General features: G+C 41.5%; 1 protein-coding gene across 2 annotated transcripts in view; it reads right to left on the bottom strand.

The window, feature by feature from the left end:
• KCNIP4 (potassium voltage-gated channel interacting protein 4) overlaps positions 1 to 22981 on the bottom strand; it is a 231698-nt gene that overhangs the window by 194592 nt on the left and 14125 nt on the right. The window contains exons 2-3 of one of the 2 annotated variants that reach the window (XM_087724906.1): positions 5170 to 5251; positions 1881 to 1925 (exon numbers count right to left, since the gene is read on the bottom strand). The gene's annotated coding sequence lies outside the window, so the exon portion shown is untranslated. Of the gene's footprint in view, positions 1 to 1880; positions 1926 to 5169; positions 5338 to 22981 lie in introns of those variants that run through there. The other variant, XM_087724905.1, reaches the window with a different exon arrangement.

The following is a 22981-nucleotide window of genomic DNA, read 5'->3' as shown; positions in this document are numbered from 1 at the left end:
TCCTCCTTCTCTCCATCCATCCCTCCTTCTCTTTCTCTCCCTCCCTCCTTCTCTCCCTCCCTTCCTCTTTCTCTCCCTCCCTCCTTCTCCTTCTCTCCCTCCCTCCTTCTCTCCCTCCCTCCCTTCCTCTCTCTCCCTCCCTCCTTCTCTCTCTCCCTCTCTCCCTTCCTCTGTCCTTCTCTCTCTCCCTCCCTCCCTCTCTCTTTTCCAGGTGCCACCTATCACATGTTCTCTTGGCAGAATGTCGGTGCTTCAACCTCAAACTGTCTACTGTGGACCTCACCCCATTCCCTAAGAGGTCCGTAAAGGGGGGGGGGGGCGTGCATAAGGGCACCAGCATGCCTTCCGTCCCTCTCCGATTGTCCCCATTTATTTGTATTCATTTCCTTTGTTTGTGTCCATGTTCATACTTATATCTGTTATCTTGTACATGTTTGACAAACCAAACCAAATGAAAATGAAAATAAACTGATTAGAAAATGAACTTCCACCCAAGCATTCAAATTGATTTCAATTCCATTGATCCTGGTTTGATGATTAAAAAATAAAATAAAACCATGTGTGCCAGGACTGCGATGCCCGCAGATCAGTTTGGAGTTGTTGAATTCCATTCTGCAAACTGAAGCCGTATTCCAAAATGATGCCAACCAATAATAGGAGAAACTTTTAAACAAGTTTGTTAACTTTTCTCTTTCTAAAGGTTGCTGATGCTGCCACCTGGTGGCTGTCTACTGTAATAGCTAATCTATTTATAATAGCAAGATTTACTACGCGATATTCTTTCATTTTATAAGCCGGCAGCCAAAGGGTTTGGCCCTCTGCATTCTTTATCCCACACAAAAGCATATGATAATGACCCTGATGGCTACCTCTGAAGGTTGCAATCTAGCAAGGTGTCTTATTCATGGATTGGAAGATTGGAAGTGTAGGAAGTTAACCCCCCCTCCCCCCAGAAAAAACGAAATCTCCTGGGAAATATTGAAAAAGGCAGAATATTATATTTCCCTGGGTCAGAAATGGAGAAACATTGTTTTTAGGCAGGGAACAGACTCACTCTTAATAGCCCCCACCTAAGTCAATGGGCCATTAAAAGGCCTGATCCAGTCCATTCTACATAACAAAGACCTCCCCCTTCAGCTCCAGGGTGATGGGATTAAGGCATGATAGGATTAGCCCTTTACCATAGGGCACCTGGGAAGAAACGATGCTCAACCAAACCTGGACTCACAGCCTAGAGAGTTGCCCCTGCATGGCCCCCATGGGAGTCTGACAACCAATCAGAATGCCAGCTCAAGATCAAAGGCCAGAGAGGGTTCATAAAACCAGGGACTTTCAGCATCTCTGTCTCTCTTTTCCTTCTTCACCCAACATCTGGAAGCATCTGATGATCCCCCTTTTCTGTCCAGGAGCTCAAGCCATGGGATCCTGTCCACCATTAAGCCATCTTTCCAAGCAGCCTCCATGTCTCCAGTCTCTTTTCCCCCACTTGGAGCTGAACCCAGAAGGACCCAGTTTCTCCCAACAGAAGCCTCAGATCCTTTCATTTGCAACTGTTTCGCCAAGGATGTCATAGATGGAAACCTCCCTTTTGCATTTCTTTTTCCCAGCTGCGTCATGGGAGCAGGTTACGTCCATGAAGCGCTTCGAACATTCACAAAAACAAAGGAGGCCCATCACCTCCCAAGCTCCAGGAAGAGGGACCTATTTTATTTTCCCAAGAGTGCCAACCATTTATTTTTTTTCCATTCAATTGTTACTTAAACCATTTTCAGCGTATAAGGTAAGTTTCAACAAAGGTTCCTTGCATGACTAGATTAGATGGAGCAATTTTAAGGATGAAGCAGGCCATTTCGGTCACAATATTGAAGCCACCTACTCACGTGTAGCTGCTCTTCCGTGCTAGTTGAAGGACCTTCTCCACCCCACTGCAAACACCAAAAAAAAAAAAGAATTTTAGCAAGAATATCTAGGCTAATTTACTAATTCCTACGTATGATAGCCTTACCTGGACAGCTTTGCCTCAGACAATATAATGAAACATCGAAACTAATTTCACAAGGAGAAAAAAGTGCTGTTTATCGGAGTAGATATGAATTTAAAGAAGATTATTTAGATCCTGTAATAAAATCAAGGCTGTGGTTTTCCCAGTTGCAATGGATGGCTGTGAAGGTTGGACCACAAGGAAGGCTGAGGGCCAAAGAATGGAGGCCTTTGAACTCTGGTGCTGGAGAAGAAGACTCCTGCATTGAGTCCCTTGGACTGCAAGGCCATCCAACCGGTCAGTCCTAGAGGAGATCAACCCTGACTGCTCTTTAGAAGGGCAGATCCTGAAGAGGAAACTCAAAGACTTTGGCCACCTAAGGAGAAGGAAGGAAGCCAAAGAATGGAGGCCTTTGAACTCTGGTGCTGGAGAAGAAGACTCCTGCATTGAGTCCCTTGGACTGCAAGGCCATCCAACCGGTCAGTCCTAGAGATCAACCCTGGCTACTCTTTAGAAGGCCGGATCCTGAAGAGGAAACTCAAAGACTTTGGCCACCTGATGAGAAGGAAGGAAGCCAAAGAATGGAGTCCTTTGATCTCTGGGGCTGGAGAAGAAGACTCCTGCATTGAGTCCCTTGGACTGCAAGGCCATCCAACCGCAGGGCTCTGACAACAAAAATCTTCTGGCTTTCATCTTTTAAGCCAAAGGAAGCCATTCCTTATTCGTACAACTTCCTGGCAGGAAGGGAAGATGACCCAAGATGAATTGCCTTAATTTAATACTGTCCTTAGTGCCTTGTTGACAAGATTGATTGCACTGACAAGAAGAAACCAAAGGAAAGCTGGAGCAAGATCAACGAGCCAGTGCTAAAATATATTTACTTATATTGTACTTGAAAGAGTTTAAAGGACTTGGCATGTACTGTAAAAATCCCTACAGCAATCCCAAGGGCAGAGTGCATTATCACGCAAAGCAGAGCTAATTGCTCTTGAAAATTGCTCAAGGAAGAGCACAGAGAAGAGCAACAAGGAGGCTGAAACATATGAAGAACCGTTGCAGGAACTGGGTGTGTCTAGTTGAATGAAAAGAAGGACCAGGGGAGACATGATAGCAGTCTTCCAATATCTCAGGGGTTGCCCCAAAGAAGAGGGAGTCAAGCTATTCTCCAAGGCACCTGAGGGCAGGACAAGAAGCAATGGGTGGAAACTAATCAAGGAGAGAAGCAACTTAGAACCGAGGAGAAATTTCCTGACAGTGAGGACAATTCATCAGTGGAACAGAAGTTGCCTCCAGAAGTTGTGAATGCTCCAACACTGGAAGTTTTCAAGAAAATGTTGGAGAACCATTTGTCTGAAAGTGGTGTATGGTTTCCTGCCTGAGAGGGGGTTGGACTAGAAGATCTCCAAGGTCCCTTCCAACTCTGCTATTCTATTCTATTCTATTCTATTCTATTCTATACTATTGCATTCTATTGCTATTGCTATTGCTATTGCTATTCCTATTCCTATTCCTATTCTTTATTCCGATATTCTATTCTATTCTATTCTATTCTTTCCAGGAAGTGTGTCAACCTGAACCCTAAACCAAGGACTAATTCACATGGTTTTCATCCATTCTACCACAGCAGACGAGGTTGTGTTATTATTCTTTTCTTGACACTGATAATTACTTTTCCTACTGATGAAAGGATCCAGTTCCCACAGTCCCAATTGTCTCCAGACGTACATGGGACAACTCTACTTTGTTCATATTTGACCACAAACATAAACCAAATGGAATTATAAACAATTCTGTCTTTTCACTTGAAAAATTAACCATAACTGGCTGATATTCCATGCTTTGACACTGGGGAGCAGGTTGACTTTACAAATCCCGAATGGCATGTATTGTTTAATACTCCAATTGCGCCATTATTAAGGAATGTCTAAATATTTGTTCATAAGGGCTCCTGTAGGTTACTTCCCTCAAAATAGAATCGGGATGTTCAAATTTAAATTATTATACGCAATAATCAATGGTGCAATAAAACGCTGGAACTTAAGAATATTGGCCAGATAAGGTGGAAGAAAGAAAATTTGAAAATAAGATGCAGGCAGATGATTTCACTGGGATTTTCAGTCACAAAGAAAAGGCAGACAAAGTGGGAGATCCCCCCCCCCCCAAAAAACGAAATCATAAAATAGTAAGGAAGAGAGGAGAACAGGGGAAAACCCCAGGGAAAGGTACCAGAATAATAAAAATGAATACACTGAAGAAAAGATACCATAGTCATAAAAACAGGAAGGAGGAGGAGGAGGAGGAGGAAGGAGGAGGAGGAGGAGGAGAAGAAGAAGAAGAAGAAGAAGAAGAAGAAGAAGAAGAAGAAGAAGAAGAAGAAGAAGAAGAAGAAGAAGAAGAAGAAGAAGGGGGAGAAGAAGAAAAATGATTGAAAGTGGAATTCTTGGCAGCCCAAAATAAAATGGATAAAGGAGGAAGAAAGGGGGAAAGAGCTGTATTAGTAGATTAAAGGGAATAGTAATATGATGGCTATTGTTATGCAACTAATTAAGAAATAAAGAAAGTATAGTCCATGGCTAATTGTAGAAAAAAAAATGGAAGGAAATGCCCTCTATGTCAAAACGTAACTAGAGGATGTATATTGTTTATAGTAAAAGAGACCAATAGAGAAATATGAAACAATAATTTGGGGCAATTTTTGAAGGGGCAACTGAAGATATTGTTTATGTACTAAGAAAAAAATGAGTATAAAAAATGGAAAATAATGGAAGAAAATAATTTGGCTGAAAGCGAAAACCAAGTTATGACATGAAACGGGTTAGGTAAAGGAGAGGACGTTTCTATAATATGTGTAAATCTGTATAAAAATAATAATAAAACTTTTTTGGGGGTGGCTACTGAGCATTTTCTGTGACTGGCTCCCATCCTTGGCTTTTGGACAAACTGCAAAATATAGGATGGTGTCCAAAAACTTAAAAGCCGTTCTGGCTACAAACGGCTATTTCTCTGTTCCATCTGGAAAATTCTATATTTCTGTTGGAAGCAACTACAATTTTGTCTGTCTCCGGTGAAAATGTGTCTGGGAAGGCAATTATTTAACCTACTGCTCCTCTTTCTGGCATTTATTGCTTCTCCTGGATGCGTTGGGGAGGAATGTCTCCAGGGGTTGAAGTCATGTGTGATCAACTCACCACAGAACCGATCAGAAAGCTGCCAAAAGATTGCCCACTTCATGGGATCTCTGCTGCAGGATCCTTGATTTATGTTGTTACTCTGCAACAGTAAAAAATAAACAAAGTAGAACAGTTCTTTCTCCAAAGGTGAAAGTATATTTCAGGTCCAAAAGAGAACTTCATGAGAGATCAAACAATGTAATTTCAATCATGTTTGGCAAAGGTTCCCCTCGCACATCTGTGCTAGTCGTTCCCGACTCTAGGGGGCGGTGCTCATCTCCGTTTCAAAGCCGAAGAGCCAGCGCTGTCCTAAGATGTCTCCGTGGTCAAGTGGCCGGTGTGACTAAACGCCAAAGGCGCATGGAACGCTGTTCCCTTCCCACCAAAGGTGGTTCCTATTTTTCTACTTGCATTTTTTACATGCTTTCGAACCGCTAGGTTGGCAGAAGCTGGGACAAGTCACAGGAGCTCACTCTGTTAAGCGGCGCTAGGGATTCGAACCGCCAAACTGCCGACCTTTCTGATCCACAAGCTCAGCCTCTTAGCCGCTGGGCCACCGCGTCTCCCTCATGTGAAGTATAGTGTAGTTTAAATCACGTGAAGCTTTATCAAGCCTTAGTAAAGCCACATGTGGAAGGCTGCATCCAGTTTTAGTCACCACATTACAAAAAAGATGTAGAGACTTTGGAAAAAGTGCAGAGAAGAGCAACAAGGATGATCAAAGGCCTGGAGACTAAAACATAGGAAGAACGGTTGCAGGATTGGGGTCTGGCCAGTAGAGAAAAGAAGGACCAGGGGGGACATGATAGTTTAAGTTTAAGTTTAAGTTTTATTTTATTTATATGCCGCCCTATTCCCTAAAAGGGACTCAGGGCGGCGAACAACTTAAACGGGAAGGGGAAACATACAAGTACAAAATAAACATATTAAAATGACCAACAATAGCAGACTGACAGCAGTCTTCCAGCATTTGAGGGGCTGCCCCAAAGAAGAGAGGGGGTCAACTTATTCTCCAAAGCACCAAAGAATACAAGACAAGAAGCAATGGGTGGAAACTAACCAAGGAGAGAAGCAACTTGGAATTAATGAGAAACTTCCTAACAGCGAGAACAATCAACCAGTGGAACAGAAGTTGCCTCCAGGAATTGTGGGTGTCCCATCACTGGAGGATTTTAAGAAGAGACTGGAGAGCCACCTGACGGTCTCCTGCTTGAGCAGGGGGTTGGACTAGAAGACCTCCAAGGTCCCTTCCAGCTCTATATTTGACTGATTGATTGGATTTAGAGTCCTATGGGACAGGAGCAACATTTCTCATTTACGTTGGGAAAGGCCTATATATGAGGAAACCCTCCGTAGCATCTTCCCCAGAAGTTCATTCTATTCTTCAAGTTTTAAGATCCTGGAAGGGAAGCTGCTTGGAGGGTGAGTTGAATCGATCAGATTTAAGAGGGAGCCAAATCTTCTCATCAGAAATTTTGCCCAATTATTAAGATTGTATTTATTTGTGAAATTTATTTGCCACCACTTCGCCACAAGGCAGCCCTCCCTTTTTCCTATAGAGGTCACATCTTGAGCACCCATGAATTACATTTCTTGCCCAAAATATAGGATGTTTCCTCTTCAGAGCTAAAATTTAGGGATCTTTACCAAATTCATCAGAATTAAATTAAAGTTCCCCTTTATCTGAAAATTTCTTTTATCTATAATTCCCCCAATTACTTTAAGATTGAATTCCCTCCGGTAAAAGAGAATTGAAAATTCCTGAGGTCAATATTTTACCTCAGGATGATTTTGATTACCCTCCTGGAAAGCCAAAGTGAATTCTAAGTTTTGTGGAAGCAAAACTTGTTTCCTAATAAATCCAAAGTTTCTGGATAAAGCTCTACTTTATTCTATACTGACTTGGTTCAAACCGTAGTTTGCATCTCAGTGGTTTAAGATGAAAGGGACACCCCAGATACTCACGAAGAAAAGGGCAATCGAGATAAAAGCTGCTTTGGTTAATGAAAATCAAACACTCCTTACGCTGCCAAGCCTCTTTTGAAAAGTTTTCCACAAAGGAAATAAATGCATTTTATACTATGCACCACCAGGTGGCGATCATTCCACGTGGATTGATGCCTTTGGGGGAAAAAGACAAAATGAGAACAGAAGTGAAGTTTGAAATCCATATGCCGCCGATTGTGAATATTTATTTCAAAAGGGAAATCATGAATTGCAGTGTTCAAAAGATGAGAAAGTGGATTCATTGCTGATACAATCCAAGTCCTTCTAATTTTCTAAAATTGTCCTTTTTTTTTGTAAATTTGGCAATTAGGCGCTGCCCATACTCAGGTCTTGCACTGAAATTGTAGACATTCTCAAAGCATCATTTCGCTTTCAAAAGAAAAGGAAATAGTTCAATGAAAATTCCCCCCCTTATCCTCCAAAAAATATAAACCGCGTCTTCCAAGCACTTTATAGAACCGTGCTTGCAAATTTCAATTCTAATGCTACCAATTTAAATCTTTCATGGAAGATTAAATTTAAATATTGCAATCAACTAAATCACAAAAAGCATCCAGGATTGACACCCTACTCCCTACACACACACACACACACAAAGAGAGAGAGGGGGGGGACTTGGGAAGACAAGAAGAGATGGGAGAAGAAGAGAGAGGAGGAGGAAAGGAGGAGAAGGGAAGGAAGGGAAAGGGAGGGGAACAGAGAGGAGAGAAGATGGAAGAGAGGAGAAAAGAAGAGAAGAAAAGAGAAGATCGAATGGAATGGGAGAGAAGGGGAGAGGAGAAGATGGAATAGAAGAGGAGAGGAGATGGAATAGAACAATAGAGAAGAGTAGAGAAGAGAAGAGAAGAATTTGTTTTAAAGCCTTGATGGAAAAGAGTGCTCCAGTGCCTGAGGCAACCAGTCCTCCATTGGGAGTCATTTTCAGTCTATTTTTCTTTCTTCCACACACTCGATTCTCCTCCAGCATCGCCCCAAAATAGGGCATCAAACATGCCAAACAATTGATTCCTTCTGAACTCCGGCTGGAAACCTATTTATAGCTGGAAATGCTCCCCTTTGATAATCTAATTATATAATCAACCTTCTTCACATACAGATCAAATGCGCTGCTTTTAGCCACATAATACTTCTGTGTGGATGAAAATCATACTGGCTTTGTACTTAAATGACTGGATCCAGTCAGTACCAATCCTTCCAATTCTGCCCCCTCTCCCTTGCCTTTATCAAAACTGATGAAGCTTCCTGGATGAGAAGCGAAAACTCTTCTTCTTCCTCAAGGAAGAAACAGTCTAGTTGCCTTTGAAAAGAAAAAGCTGACCTGACGACTGAGAATCTTGTGGGTAGAGAGTGTCATTAACGCAACAAACATAAATTTGGGGCCCGGTTGATAAAAGTCAAAGCAAGACGCCTTGAGTTAACTGAATTACAGAGTTGGAAGGGACCTTGGAGGTCTTCTAGTCCAGCCCCCTGCTTAAGCAGGAGGTTGGACACCACTTCAGACTAATGGTTATCCCACCTCTTCTTAAAGTCTTCCAGTGTTGGAGCATTCACAACTTCTGGAGGCAAGTTGTTCCCCTGGTTAATTGTCCTCACTGTTAGGAAATTTCTCCTTAGTTCTAAGTTGCTTCTGTCCTGGATTAGTTTCCACCCACTGCTTCTTGTTCTGCCCTCAGGTGCTTTGGAGAATAGCTTGACTCCCTCTTCTTTGTGGCAACCCCTGAGATATTGGAAGGCTGCTATCATGTCTCCCCTGGTCCTTTCTTTTCATTAAACTAGACATACCCAGTTCCTGCAACCGTTATTCCTATGTTTTAGTCTCCAGGCCCCTAATCCTCTTTGATTAGAATCTGTATGGCTTCTGTAATTTCCTGGTTAAAGCTAAATTTGTTTTTTTCTTCCAGGCCTTGCTCCATTAATCCTCCCAGACAAATTCTCCTCCTCCTGGATCAAGGCCATTGATGTGACATTAGAGCCAGGCCATCCTCGGTTGTGTTTGTGTGCCACTGACAGATTGGATTGTGGTTTTGATAATAGATTTTATTTGTTATTGATTATTTTATTCTAGAACGTTAAACTGAGTGTTTTTAGGTTGTTCTAGTCTTTGTAATAGACTTTGACTTGAAGTGACTTTACCCAGATCGAAATAAAAATGAAACAGTAGCCTTAGTCATATCTGGAAGACAAAGAGGGCTGGAAACTTAGAAGGCAACTTAGAAAGTGGAAAGGACCTTTTCAGACAAATCTTAAAGTTTTTCCTTCTGACCTAATTTTATTTTCCTGAATTAAGGTAATAGATAAACAGTATTCTTATGAATTTTTCAACAATATTGCGCAATTGAGTGACAGACTCAATACTGAAACATGAGTAGTGCTCTGTTTACATTTATTGATAGTCCTCAATGGAAATACATCTTCATGGAGGGAAGTATGCAGTGGAGTACCCCAAGGCTCTGTTTTAGACCCAGGACTCTTCAACATCTTCATCAATGATTTGGATGAGGGGATAGATAGGGAACTCATCAAATTTGCAGATGACACCGAGTTGGCAGGAATAGCCAACACTCTAGAAGACAGGCTTAAGATACAGAAGGATCTGGACAAACTTGAACATTGGACACTATCTAATAAAATGGAATTCAATGGTGAAAAAAGGAAGGTTCTACATTTAGGCAAAAAAACGAAATGCACAGGTACAGGATAGGTGGTACCTTCCTCAATAGCAGTAATTGTGAGAGGGATCTTGGAGTCCTAGTGGAGAAGCATTTAAATAGGAGCCAGCTGTGTGCAGCAGCTGCCAAAAAAGCTAACACAGTTCTAGGCTGCATCAACAGAGGGAGAGAATCAAGATCACACGAAGTGTTAATACCACTTTATAAGGCCTTGGGAAGGCCACACTTGGAATATTTGCATCCAGATGTAGAAAAGATGTGGAGACTCTAGAAAGAATGCAGAGAAGAGCAACAAAGATGATTAGGGGACTGGAGGCTAAAAAATACAATTGGAGGAACTGGGTATGTCTAGTTGAATGAAAAGAAGGACAAGGGATGACATGATAGCAGAGTCTTCCAATATCTAAAAGGCTGCCACAAAGAAGAGGGAATCAAGCTATTCTCCAAAGCACCAGAGGGCAGGACAAGAAGCAACAGATGGAAACTAATCTAGGAAAGAAGCAATCTGGAATTAAGGAAGACTTTCCTGATAGGGAGGACAATTAAGCAGTGGAAGGGCTTCCCTCCAGAAGTTGTGGATGCTCCAACACTGGAGGTTCTTAAGAAGAGATTGGACAACCATTTGTCTGAAGTGGTGTAGGGTCTCCTGCCTGGGCAGGGGGTTGGACTAGAAGACCTCCAAGGTCCCTTCCAAATCTGTTATTCTCTTATTCATAACCAGAAGAAAAACAGAGTAGATAAATTCACCTTTTGATGGGCTGCCATCTGCATTTCTGACGGTGTTCCCACAATTCTGATGTTTCGTCTACCCAACCAGCCACCCTGCACATGTACGATCATAGTTTTGTTGAAATGAAGCTAATGAGCTTAAAGTGGAATTTTTTCCCACATCCACACATTACACTGTTTTGTGCCGATGCGTTAGCCTTTGACCAGCAAGCAGCCTCCTGCGGCTCTTACCATCTGCCCCACCAGCTGGAATGGAGCACTCAAATTAGCTCTTCAACTGTGATATGCAATTCAGTTTCAGAATAATACATATATCTACATGCATCTCTCTCACAAATATATATATATATGTTTGTGTGTGTGTGTTTATGCATACAAACACACACATATCTGTTTGCAATCGGGCTTCTGTTAGGTAGTTTCCATCATTTATTTTACCACCTAGAATTTTGTGATGCCCTTTTGCACTGTATCCATGAAATTAAAACCTTTGCCATAAAAATTACACAAGGAATTCTCACCCAGCTTCTGCCCCCATTACTAAAGATTATCCCATCATTTGCAAATAAGGAAATTATTAAACTGACCTCGGCCATAAAGCTAAATGCAAGTGCTGTGTCTGGATATGGGGATGCTACAAAAACAGCATTCTGCTAGATTATGTTTCTTCGTTTGTTCATTGCAAGTGAAGCTCCTGTTTTTCCTAAGGGATGCGGAAGGCACAAACCTCCTTTCCTTTTAATTTCCTGCATTGACCTAGGAGGTAATTGGACCAATCACTCCTGGCCAAGGTGGAGGGGGTACTTTAATCCATATAATCCCATCCACATGTTTTTAAACAAAACGTATGGAAATAAGGAAAGTAATGCTTATTATTAATTTTAAAAAACCCTATCACGATGCCTAATTTTATAGATTTTTTTTAACCTTGTAATGCCTTGCCTTGGGATAGTGTTGGGGTGACTGAATGGAATTCAGCATTTGCTGGCCAGATGCCCTTCTTGAAGCCTATGCAGAGTTCACAGCAGATATTTTCTCTTTGCACCCAGAGAGAGAAATATCTGTCCCTACCTAGAATCGAACTCACAGCCTTCTGATTGTGAGATAAGAATTCCACCTCTAGGCCATTGTGCTGTTCTTATAGAAATGTTACTTAGTTATTTATATTTCACTTATATTTATTCAATGATACTGTGTGTGTGTGTGTGTGTAAAGATAAATAAATAAAGGGAGACTAGTATAGATCTATTTCAAGCTATTTAGCTCTCATCAGCTAGCCATAGCCTTACTGGGATTAGAACCTGAGCTGTATTACATATTAGGCAATTGTATTAGCCACTAAGCCACAGGCTCTCCTCCTTTATCAGCTAGACCAGGGAAATAGGTATTTATTTATTGTGTCACAACCCCTGATATGCCCAAATATGGGAATATATTCTCTAATATTACTTCACAGAATGACTGGCGATGGTATTTTCAGTGATCCAAGTCAAATTAATGACACTATAAAATCACTATAAAATTTGGCAATGGCATTTACCCTGGGCAGCCATCTTCTTAATTCCCATTTTAACCCCCAAATTCTATAGAAGCATTTCAGGTGTCTCTCCATATCTTCAAACACACATCATCAAAAGTAACAAGTGAGTAATCTCCAAAACAAAGATACTTTTTAGAGTTAATCGTACAACCTGCCAGCATAGAATCTGTGCTTCCACTGTGTTACAAATACTGTTTAACCTTAATATCTAAATATTTCAAAGTATCTTCAGATTCAGCAATATTGATAAACAAGCATACATTCAAACAAACGACAACACATAGTGTTACCGAAACTTTGAAAACTTAATTCTAGAAATGCTCATTCTGAATCTCCACTGGTGGAATTGGTGGAGACACAAAAAACCTTTGCCAGACCAATCCTCGAATGCAGCTCGTCTGCCTGGAATCCACACTGTATATCGGACATTAACACGATTGAGCGAGTCCAGAGGTGTTTCACGAGAAGAGTCCTCCTCTCCTCTGCTCACAACAGAATCCCTGATGCCACCAGGCTCGAAAATTTGGGCTTGGACAACCTAGAACTACACCGCCTGCGGTTGGACCTAAGCGTAGTACATAAAATTGTTTTGCTACAATGTCCTATCTGTCAACAACTTCTTCAGCTTCAACCTCAATAATACACGGGCAAACAATCGATACAAACTCAAAGCAAACCGTTCCAAACTCAATTGCAGAAAATACGACTTCAGCCACAGAGTGGTCAACGCCTGGAATGCTCTCCCTGACTCCGTTGTTACATCCTCAAATCCCCCACAGCTCCAACCTCAAACTGTCCACCGTGGATCTCCTCACCCCATTCCCTAAAAGGTCCGTAAAGGGGGTGTGCATAAGCTCACCAGCGTGCCTTCCATCCCTGTCTTACTGTTCCCATTTATTTCTACTCATTTCCTTTGTTTATGTCCATGTTTATACTTCTACCTGTTATCTTGTACATGTTTGACTAAACAAACAAACAAAGAAACAAATACGGGTCAGGATTAAAATGTTGCTTGCATGCAAATGTTTCTGTTCTCTATCAGCACCATGGACAGAGAATGCAACAAAAGACACACCAAGTATTATAGCTTAATTTGTTCAGTTTACTTTGTGGAAAAAAAAGCAAAGTATTTGTACATAAATGCAGCACGTATTTGTATGTAAGAAGCTTCAGCAATGGAGCATTTAGAGAAGAAAAAATAATTGAGCTTGTTTTTATTTTAATCGGCTCCTTCAGAGATGCGATTTTGTATCAAAAGTTCTCAAACTGATGGAAGGAAACTTGAAACGAAAAGATTTGGCTGCAATGCAAAATCTTCTAAGCCAGAAAAATAGGAGCAACACATTTTGTCTCTCAATGAAATTGTGATCTAAATATCTTGTAAGATTTAGTCCAAAGCGTTTTAAAAGTTGTTAACAACCTCAACAGTTTTCTTGGCCTTTGCAAGTTCTTTCCCCTAGCAAAAAGCTGAGAGGCCGGAGTCCATTCTGCCCCATCGGTTTAGATTTCAAATATCCCTTCTCCAAAATCTCCAAAATAGCTGAGTTTTTCATGTGGGGAAATGAGTTGTTTCCAGAAGACCAGAAAAGAAGGAAGAATCAGGATCTAGAGATGTTGGGTAGCCATGATAGGTGAGGAATCGGGAGTTATAGAGGACCTGACCACTAAGCCCAGGGAATCTCCCAACTTGGCAACTTGTGGACTTCAAATCCCATCATTCCCCAGCCGGCATTACAGTTTGGCCATTTGTACAGAGTGGGTTAAATTGCCTTTGAACATGTGTCAAATCAAGACACCCAAATTTGACAAGGAGAAGCTTTGTAATAAACGTTGACTTGAGGTGACTTGACCCAGATCCAAATAAAAATGAAACCGTAGCCTTAGTCGTATCTGGAAGACAAAGAGGGCTGGAAGCTTAGAAGGCAACTGAGAAAGTGGAAAGGACCTTTTCAGACAAATCTTAAAAGTTTTTCCTTCTGACCTAATTTTATTTTCCTGAATTAAGGTAATAGATCAACATTATTCTTGTGAATTTTTCAACAATATTGCACAATTGAGCGACAGAATCGATACTGAAACATGAGTAGTGCTCTGTTTACATTTATTGATGGTCCTCAATGGAAATACATCTACATGGAAGGAAGTGAGGAGTGGGCTACCCCAAGGCTCTGTTTTAGGCCCAGGACTCTTCAACATCTTCATCAATGATTTGGACGAGGGGAGAGATCAAATCTGCAGATGACACCAAGCGGGCAGGAATAGGCAACGCTCCAGAATCTTGCCCAAATGTGATAGGGCTTATTTCTAAATAAAAATTGAGCCTAAATTGGACCACTTGCAGATTTTGCTCTGCGGGAGGCACAAAGTGTATAAAACCCCACCAACATAATTTAACACAATGGTTGTATTAGTATAGAAACAGTAAATTAGAATAGAATAGAATAACAGAGTTGGAAGGGACCTTGGAGGTCTTCTAGTCCAACCACCTGCTTAGGGAGGAAACCCTAACCCACTTCAGACAAATGGTTATACAACCTCTTCTTAAAAACCTCCAGTGTTGGATCACCCACAACTTCTGGAAGCAACTTGTGTTCCACTGGTTAATTGTTCCAACTGTCAGGAAATTTCTCCTAAGTTCTAAGTTGCTTCTCTCCTTGATTATTTTCCACCCATTGCTTCTTGTCCTGCCCTCAGGTGCCTTGGAGAATAGTTTGACTCCCTCTTCTTTGGGGCAACCTCTGAAATTAAAATTGTGTGCTGCGATATCCGATGACTCTTGCTCGTATCTTCCGACCGATAAAAGCAGAAAGCCGTACAAGAAGTAGCAAAGGAACTGCCAAGATTGTACAGCATGCCCCAGGATAGTCCAGGAAAATGATCGATCGTGGCTTAGGGAGTAAATATCACAGTCAGTAAATATCTCTTTGTTTCTTAATTATCCTTTTAATATTCTGAGCTAAACTGACATTTCACTTGAACAATCTCTTTTTGCCCAAGTTATTATTCAAAAACCATGGAAGTAATCCAAATAGGCAACAGAGTCCCTAGCTGGAAAAGGAATAAAACCACTGGTGGGATTCAAAACATTTTACCACCGGTTCTGTGGGCGTGGCTTTGTGGGTGGGATGTGGCTTTGTGGGTGTGGCTTTGTGGGCGTGGCACGGGGAGGATACTGCAAAATCCCCATTCCCTCCCCACCCCACTAACCTGCTTTCCAGCTCCTCGTTCTCCTGTGGAAGGGCAACAAAAGAATTTAGCTGGGAGGCAGCCTCTATGCCGGTTCTCTGAACTACTCAAAGTTTCTGCTTCCGGTTCTCCAGAACCTGTCAGAACCCACTGAATAAATAGCTCTGTTTACTGTTTACTAGCAATAATCTTCCCCCTGGAAATCTTAGCAGTGTTCCTCTGACTTAGAAAATACCAGCAAGGGTTAAGCATCTGGATTATTATTTTCAGAGAATTAAAGCAGGGATGCAAAAAAATTCTGTTTCAGAGACTAGATTTTTTTTCTTCTTTTCAGTGGAATTCCAACATGAACGAAGTCCTGTGCTTTCCGTGCCTTCAACATTCAGTCCACCCGGGATAGAAATAGCTACAAGGGAGCAGTTTTCAGGCAGGAAGAGAATGTCCCGAATTCAGTGATAAAAGGGAATGAACGAAGGGACTTAATGCAGAACTGGGAGTTTTCCTGCAGCCGAGTGGTTTTGCACTTGGCGCATCAACACTTCTGGATATGAAGAAGAAACAGACCATTTACGCTTTTAACAAGCCGGAAAGAAAGAAAGAAAGAAAGAAAGAAAGAAAGAAAGAAAGAAAGAAAGAAAGAAAGAAAGAAAGAAGGAAGGAAGGAAGGAAGGAAGGAAGGAAGGAAGGAAGGAAGGAAGAAAGAAAGAAATATAAAAAGCAAACCCAGGCCCATTTCTGCTCTTCCACGCAGCTAGAATAATTCCAGTCCCTGTGAATGGAGAATGACTGGAATGGGTTGCTGTATTAGTCTTTTAACAACTCCATGATCCCTCGTGGGGTGGAGTCTGGGTAACTGAATGGAGCTAGCGGTGCGTTATGGTGGCCAGATGCCCTTCCTGTCGCCAACACAGAGTTTTGTTCAGCAGATATATTCTCAGGGTGTGTTCTCAACCAGGGCTTCACAAAATCGCGAATTGTCCTTGTCCTGACAAAACCCCTTTTTATTAAGCTAATGTGAATTCCTCTCGTTCACATTAAGTCCCGGCCAACAGTCTTTCGTGAGATTTCACAACCAGAGACTTTTATCAGGCTTGGAGAGCTGCCAGGCCGATATCTTCCAAATGCCAACTCAGCGACTTAGCCATTGAGCCACCAAGCCCTTAGTTCTCTCTGCTGTTGGAACATGCAATATCAAATATACAACGTATTCTTAACGTGTTGATATCCTGGATCTAATCAAGATGCTTGTTAATTGCTCATTTGGTCGAAGACCGAAGGCTTCAATAATTCAAAATTTAAATACGTATTTGTAACTTTCCTGAATAAGGAAGTGGTTAATTGCCTTGAATCGTGCCGTTTGTATTTAGAAGTGCAATATTTATGTCAGCTTTAGAAATGCGGTGATTTACTTAACCGAGGAGGGGAGGCAATAAAGAACAGTGACACGAAGATCACTCTCAGTATTTTCCAAGATCTCGGTTGAAATTGTATTAGCAAATCAAGATCATTAATTGAAATTATATGCCAGTGCCTTTTATTCAGCCAGGTTTAATATTAGTATCAAACCCAATGGGTGTGTATGTGTCTTATCATTGTAGCATTGTAGCATTGTATTTACTAGCTATTTGGAATACCTCTTTGAAGACCAAAATATTTGATCTTGTGAAAATATGATCTATTTTCAGCTGACTACAAAGGATATTTCCCTTGACAAACCTGAATAATTTATCTACAAACCGAGAAAAACCTGAGGCAGCTGCTGGAACAAACAAATACATCAATGCGCTCAGGGATGTTCAGGTGTTAAGCTTCCCAACCTGAGCAACGCTGATAAAAGAGGTCTTTATTTGCAAAGGATGCTCTACTTTCCAACTGTTGGGGTAATGATATCTTACAGAAGTATTGTACAAGAAGAAACAATAGGAATCTGGGAAGGGAAGGGAAGAAAGATAAAAGAAGGAGAAAGGGAAGGGGAGAGGAGGGGAGGAAAAAAAGGAAGGTAAAAGAAGGGGAAGGAAAGGAAAGGAAGGTAAAAGAAGGAGAAGGAGAAGGGAAGGAAAAGAAAGGAAAGAAGGAGAAGGGGAAGGGGAGAGGAGGGGAGGAAAGCAAAGGAAGGTAAAAGAAGGAGAAAGGGAAGGGGAGAGGAGGGGAGGAAATAAAAGGAAGGTAAAAGAAGGGGAAGGAAAGGAAAGGAAGGTAAAAGAAGGAGAAGGAGAAGGGAAGGAAAAGAAAGGAAAGAAGGAGAAGGGGAGAGGAGAGGAGGGGAGGAAAGCAAAGGAAGGTAAAAGAAGGGGAAGGAAAGGAAGGTAAAAGAAGGAGAAGGAGAAGGGAAGGGAAGGAAAAGAAAGGAAAGAAGGAGAAGGGGAAGGGAAGGGAAAGAAGATAAAAGAAGGAGAAAGGGAAGTAAAGGAAAGGAAAGGAAAGACGGAGAAGGGGAAGGGAAGGAAGATAAAAAAGAAGAAAGGGAAGGGAAGAAAGATAAAAGAAGGGGAAGGAAAGGAAGGTAAAAGAAGGAGAAAGGGGTGGAAGATAAAAGAAGGAGAAAGGGAAGTGATGGAATGAAAAGGAAAGGAAGATAAAAAAGGAGAAAGGGAAGGAAAGAGAAGGAAAGGAGAGAAGAAGGCTATCAACCTTCCGTATGCCATGTTCAGATCTGCTTCAGATTTATTTATAGTCAAAGCAACTTTACCGCAGCCTTTAAACTAACGTACCGACGTGCATTCATAATTCAGAAAGACAACAGTAAAAGATGATCTTCTAAAACAATCGGTGTTTTTTTTAATGAAATTGTTAATAAGCCCCACTGGGTCGCATAAGGTTTGCTTCTCCAGGAGGCCACCCTGCAGGCATCCCGGGCCCTGTGGACCAGCCTTGCAGCAGACAGATATACTGAATCTTATGTTGACCTGATAATTATTTAATGGGCCTGATTAATACCACCCGAGAGAACCTATGAAAGACTTCAGTCCAGTCGGGCCGTGCCGTGCTGTATCTTCCTCTGCTCGGTGGTCGTAAGGCCAGAGGGGTTCGTGGTTGAATGACTTCCAGTGTTTGCCAACCACGCATCCACCTTGGCAAATTCTCTGCAATGTCTATCGTTTATTAGGAATTGGCAAACATCTGCTGGCATTGGACTGAAGGGAAAGCTTCCAGGACATATATTTGCCTTGATGCCACACTCAGATCTTGCTGACCTCCTATCTCTAAAATTCTCTCCCCCAGGACTTTGTGGCTTCATCATGACTCACCCTTCGTCATTTCTCACAAGAGAAACTGTGTCAAGTCCATTTTTCCCCTCTGATAATAAAATTGCTTCTGTCTTTAACCCTGAAACTCTCTTGGTCCTTCATGGAATTCATTTATGCTGAGAAAATCGGTTCATCAGGGGTGGTGATAGCATCTTCCTGTGGCTGCTCCTTCAGCTAAGACATGGAGGCGGCCATTTTGCTCTTGTAGAACTGTTTCAAGGTTAATAGGCTCCACCACCAACAAACCAGCAACAAACCAACAACAATCCAACAAACCAACAACAAACCAACAACCCAACAACAACCCAACAACCCAACAACAAACCAACAAACCAACTACAATCCAATAACCCAACAACAAACCAACAAACCAACAACAAACCAACAATCCAACAACAACCCAACAATCCAACAACAAACCAACAAACCAACAACAAATCAACAAACCAACAACAATCCAACAAACCAACAACAATCCAACAAACCATCAAGAAATCAACAACCCAACAACAAACCAACAAACCAACAACAAACCAACAAACCAACAAACCAACAATCCAACAACAAACCAACAAACCAACAACAAATCAACAAACCAACAACAATCCAACAAACCAACAACAATCCAACAAACCATCAAGAAATCAACAATCCAACAACAATCCAACAAACCAACAACAAACCAACAAACCACAACAATCCAACAAACCAACAATCCAATAAACCAACAACAAACCATCAAACCAACAACAATCCAATAAAACAGCATGTAATGTTTGGGTTTTTAAGTAGAAGTGAAGCATCATAGAACCCACATCTACCGTACATCAGAGTGTACATATTCAACCTAAGAAAACAAGACGGAGCGACCACATCAGCAAATATGGTGGGCCCAAATTGACAAAAGAAGGTTCAGAACCATCTTTGTTGGAAACAGGTGGAAGAGGCCTTCACCTGCAGTGGAGAGACCATGCCTGGAATGAGGAGGATGAGGAGGATGCTCAGCTGAAGATCAAGAGTCCATGTCACATAAGCACAGCCTTTGTATTGAAATGCTTTCTAGAGGTCTTGCTCCTTCTGATGACCAGAAGTATATGTAGAGACTGGGTGGAACCAGGCTTAATAGCAGTAACTGTGAGAGGGATGATGAGGGGACCGGAGGCTCAAACATATGATGGACGGTTGCAGGAACTGGGCATGGCTGGTCTAGGGAAAGAGAAGGACCAGGAGAGACACGATAGCAGCCTTCCAATATTTGAGGGGCTGCCACAGAGAGGAGGGGGGGTCATCCTGTTTTCCAAAGCCCCTGAAGACCAGACAAGGAACAATGGATGGAAGCTGACCAAGGAGAGATTCAACCTAGAAATAAGGAGGAATTTCCTGACAGGGAGACCAATCAACCCATGGAACAGAAGTTGCCATTGGAAGTTGTGGGAGCCTCATCCCTGGAAGCTTTCAAGAGGAGACTGGGCTGCCCTCTGTCAGAGATGGTGTAGGGTCTCCTGCTTGGGAAGGGGGGAGGGTTGGACTAGATGACCTACAAGGTCCCTTCCAAGTCTGTTAATCTGTTAATGCTGATGATCTTGTTGCTATTATTTTTCCACTTGAATTCATTAATGGGAAACTTCCTCCTGTTACAAGGCACTTTATTAAATTTCACCCGCTCTCTCTTTTTACGCCACGCCTGCACGCAGTTTAAAACTCTCCTTCTTGGTTTGGCCCCATTTAGTAGTGCAACAAAATTCTCTGCGCCTTAAGGAAGAGCGAAAAACGCAATCAGGCCTGATTTTGCCCCCCCCTTCAAAAAAAACCCGAAATTCATGATTGAGACGATTTCTTCTGGCGAGGGAGCTGAGAGCCACAGGAGGTGCTCTCTCTCTCTCTCTCTCTAATAATCCTTCCATTTTTTTCGGTTATCACATATGTAAATTGTAGGTGCTGCATTCATTACAAGATTTTCGGAGCCTGGACTCAAATCAAGAATCAAGGCCTCAAATATATTCTTGTGGTAATTTCAACAAAAGCCCCTATCCTCAATGACAGCTCAATTTCCACTTTATAACTGTTTGAAAGCTTCATCAAAATTCAGGCATAAATCTCATGTCAAAAGCTCTTCGTGTCCTCACAGTTGAGATGATAAGGCTGCCTAAATTTATAGCAGACCTTGCCAGGGATTTCATAATGGACTATCTAACACTAATTAATCTGCCTCTTCCCTTTGTCAAACCCTCATTATCTAGAGTGGGATATCTCAACCTCTATGCTGAAGCATCCTAGCCCAACTATTAGATTCCCCAATCTATTTTTGTTTAGAGGGACCCTTCTGAGATTTTAAGAGCAGGTTGTGAGCGCTGGGTAGAATGTAAAAATCACAGATCTTCCCCTTCGCCATCATTCAGTCAGAACTGAAGAAGCTTCTTGGATCAGAAGGAAAACATCTTCAAGGAAAAAGAAAGAAAGTCCAGCCAGAACTGAAGAAGCTTTTTGGATGAGAAGCAAAATGTCTTCAACAAAAAAGAAAGTCCAGTTTCCCCTTGAAAAAAAACACATTTGGGTCTTATTATCTAAGTGCTTTTCATCACACAGATGAATTCTCTCTCTCTTCCCCCCCCCCACAGTAATTGGTGGGAAAGTAAGTAAAAGATTGCAAACATAAAATTGGTTTTATGAGGGTCTTCTAGTCCAACCCCTTCTTCAATCAGGAGACCCTCTACCATTTCAGACAAATAACTGTCCAGCCTTGTCTTAAAAACCTCCAGCTTTGGAGGCAACTTCTGTTCCATTGTTTATTGTTCTCAAATTTCTCTTTAGTTCTAGGTTGCATCTCTCCTTGGTTAGTTTCCATCCATTGCTTCTTGTAAATAAGGAAAAGCAATAAATACTTGCTATCGTGTCAATAGATGAATTAAGATTTAATTAAATCTTTCGTTGAACTATCCAACAATTCAATTAAAATTGTGGATTTCAACGCAAATAGCTTAGCAAATGTAGTTAAAACGTAAAAGGCTTGTTTGGCTTTAAAAAATATAATGCAAATGTAATCACCTTTCAAGAAAACCATAAGCGAGGTGGGAAAAGATGGGAAAAACAACCCCATAGAGAGGGATAACAATAGGCAGCAAAAATCTAAGCCTCGAGGGATTCGTTATTGTGGATGGCTTTACATCCTTCGATGAACATCAGTTGATTAAAAAGGTAGATCCCACTTTCCTAAGTGAGTTTTGAATGGACTTCGATTAGTTTAGATTTAGTTTAGGTAGCAAATAAACTGCAATTTCCTTCTTATAAAGAGTCGCTGACTTCAACCATCTCTAACAACAAGATTTGTTATTCAACCACTGTTGTGCTTCGTCATGTTACAAGACAAGAATATTCAAGATCTTCATTGCCAAGACGGACATTTTGACTCTTTGATGGTTAAGATGCAAAAGATCTGTGGAAAGAAAGGATTGGGACAGGGAGAAGAACTATCTATGCTCATCTGACGATAATCCCTTTTTTAGAGATGTTATCAGCTTCACTTAAAATAGCTGAAGCATTAACAGATAAGCCCAAAAGATTTGAAGGATCTACAAATTCGTTCACGGTGTGCCAAAAGATCAGAGAAAACGAATAGACTTTATTCACCAGCATACTAATCAGGATATCTGAGGATTAAAATCACAACACATCGGAATAGATTATGAGAACCTAATTATATTCCATTTTGGCCATCCATCCATCCATCCATCCAAAAGACATCACGATAACTTTGAAACTTGTTGGGTTTTTCCAAAAAACTGTGTCTTTTTTATGCCCTGCCCTGATTATAGTAATGATTAGTTGAAGATGTGGCTGAATAAAATTGAAATATAAAATCAAAAGGCTGCTTTACTAGCCTTTCAGGTAGCTGATGGAGCCCCCCTCTTAATTAACTTTTAACCTTGAATTTTAATCATAGAATAGAATGGAATAACAGAGTTATTGCCAGAATTGCCACATTTGAAAAATACTACAGAATACAGAATACAGAATAATAGAGCTAAAAGGGACCTTAGAGGTCTTCTAGTCCAACCCCCTACTTAGGCAGGAAACTCTACACAACTTCAGACAAATGGTTACCCAACATCTTCTTAAAAACTTCCAGTGTTGGAGCATCCACAACGTCTGGAGGCAATTTCTGTTCCACTGGTTAATTGTTCTCACTGTCAGGAAATTTCTCCTTATTTCTAAGTTGCTTCTCTCCTTGATTAATTTCCACCCATTGCTTCTTGTCCTGCCCTCAGGTGCTTTGGAGAATAGCTTGACTCCCTCTTCCTTGTGGCATCCCCTCAAATTCTCCTCCTCCTCCTCCTCCTCCTCCTCTAGCCCCCCTCTTCTTTGGGGCAGCCCCTGAGATATCGGAAGACTGCTATCATGTCTCCCCTCCTCCTTCTTTTCATTAAATGAGACATACCCAGTTCCTACAACCG

The sequence above is a fragment of the Thamnophis sirtalis genome, unplaced genomic scaffold, assembly GCF_051295495.1.
Source record: "Thamnophis sirtalis isolate CommonGarterSnake01/CBP01778 unplaced genomic scaffold, rThaSir2_p1.2 scaffold_10, whole genome shotgun sequence".
Classification (NCBI taxonomy): domain Eukaryota; kingdom Metazoa; phylum Chordata; class Lepidosauria; order Squamata; family Natricidae; genus Thamnophis; species Thamnophis sirtalis.
The sequence above is the reverse complement of the archived record's forward strand: the minus strand, read 5'-3'. Positions and strand labels throughout refer to the sequence as shown.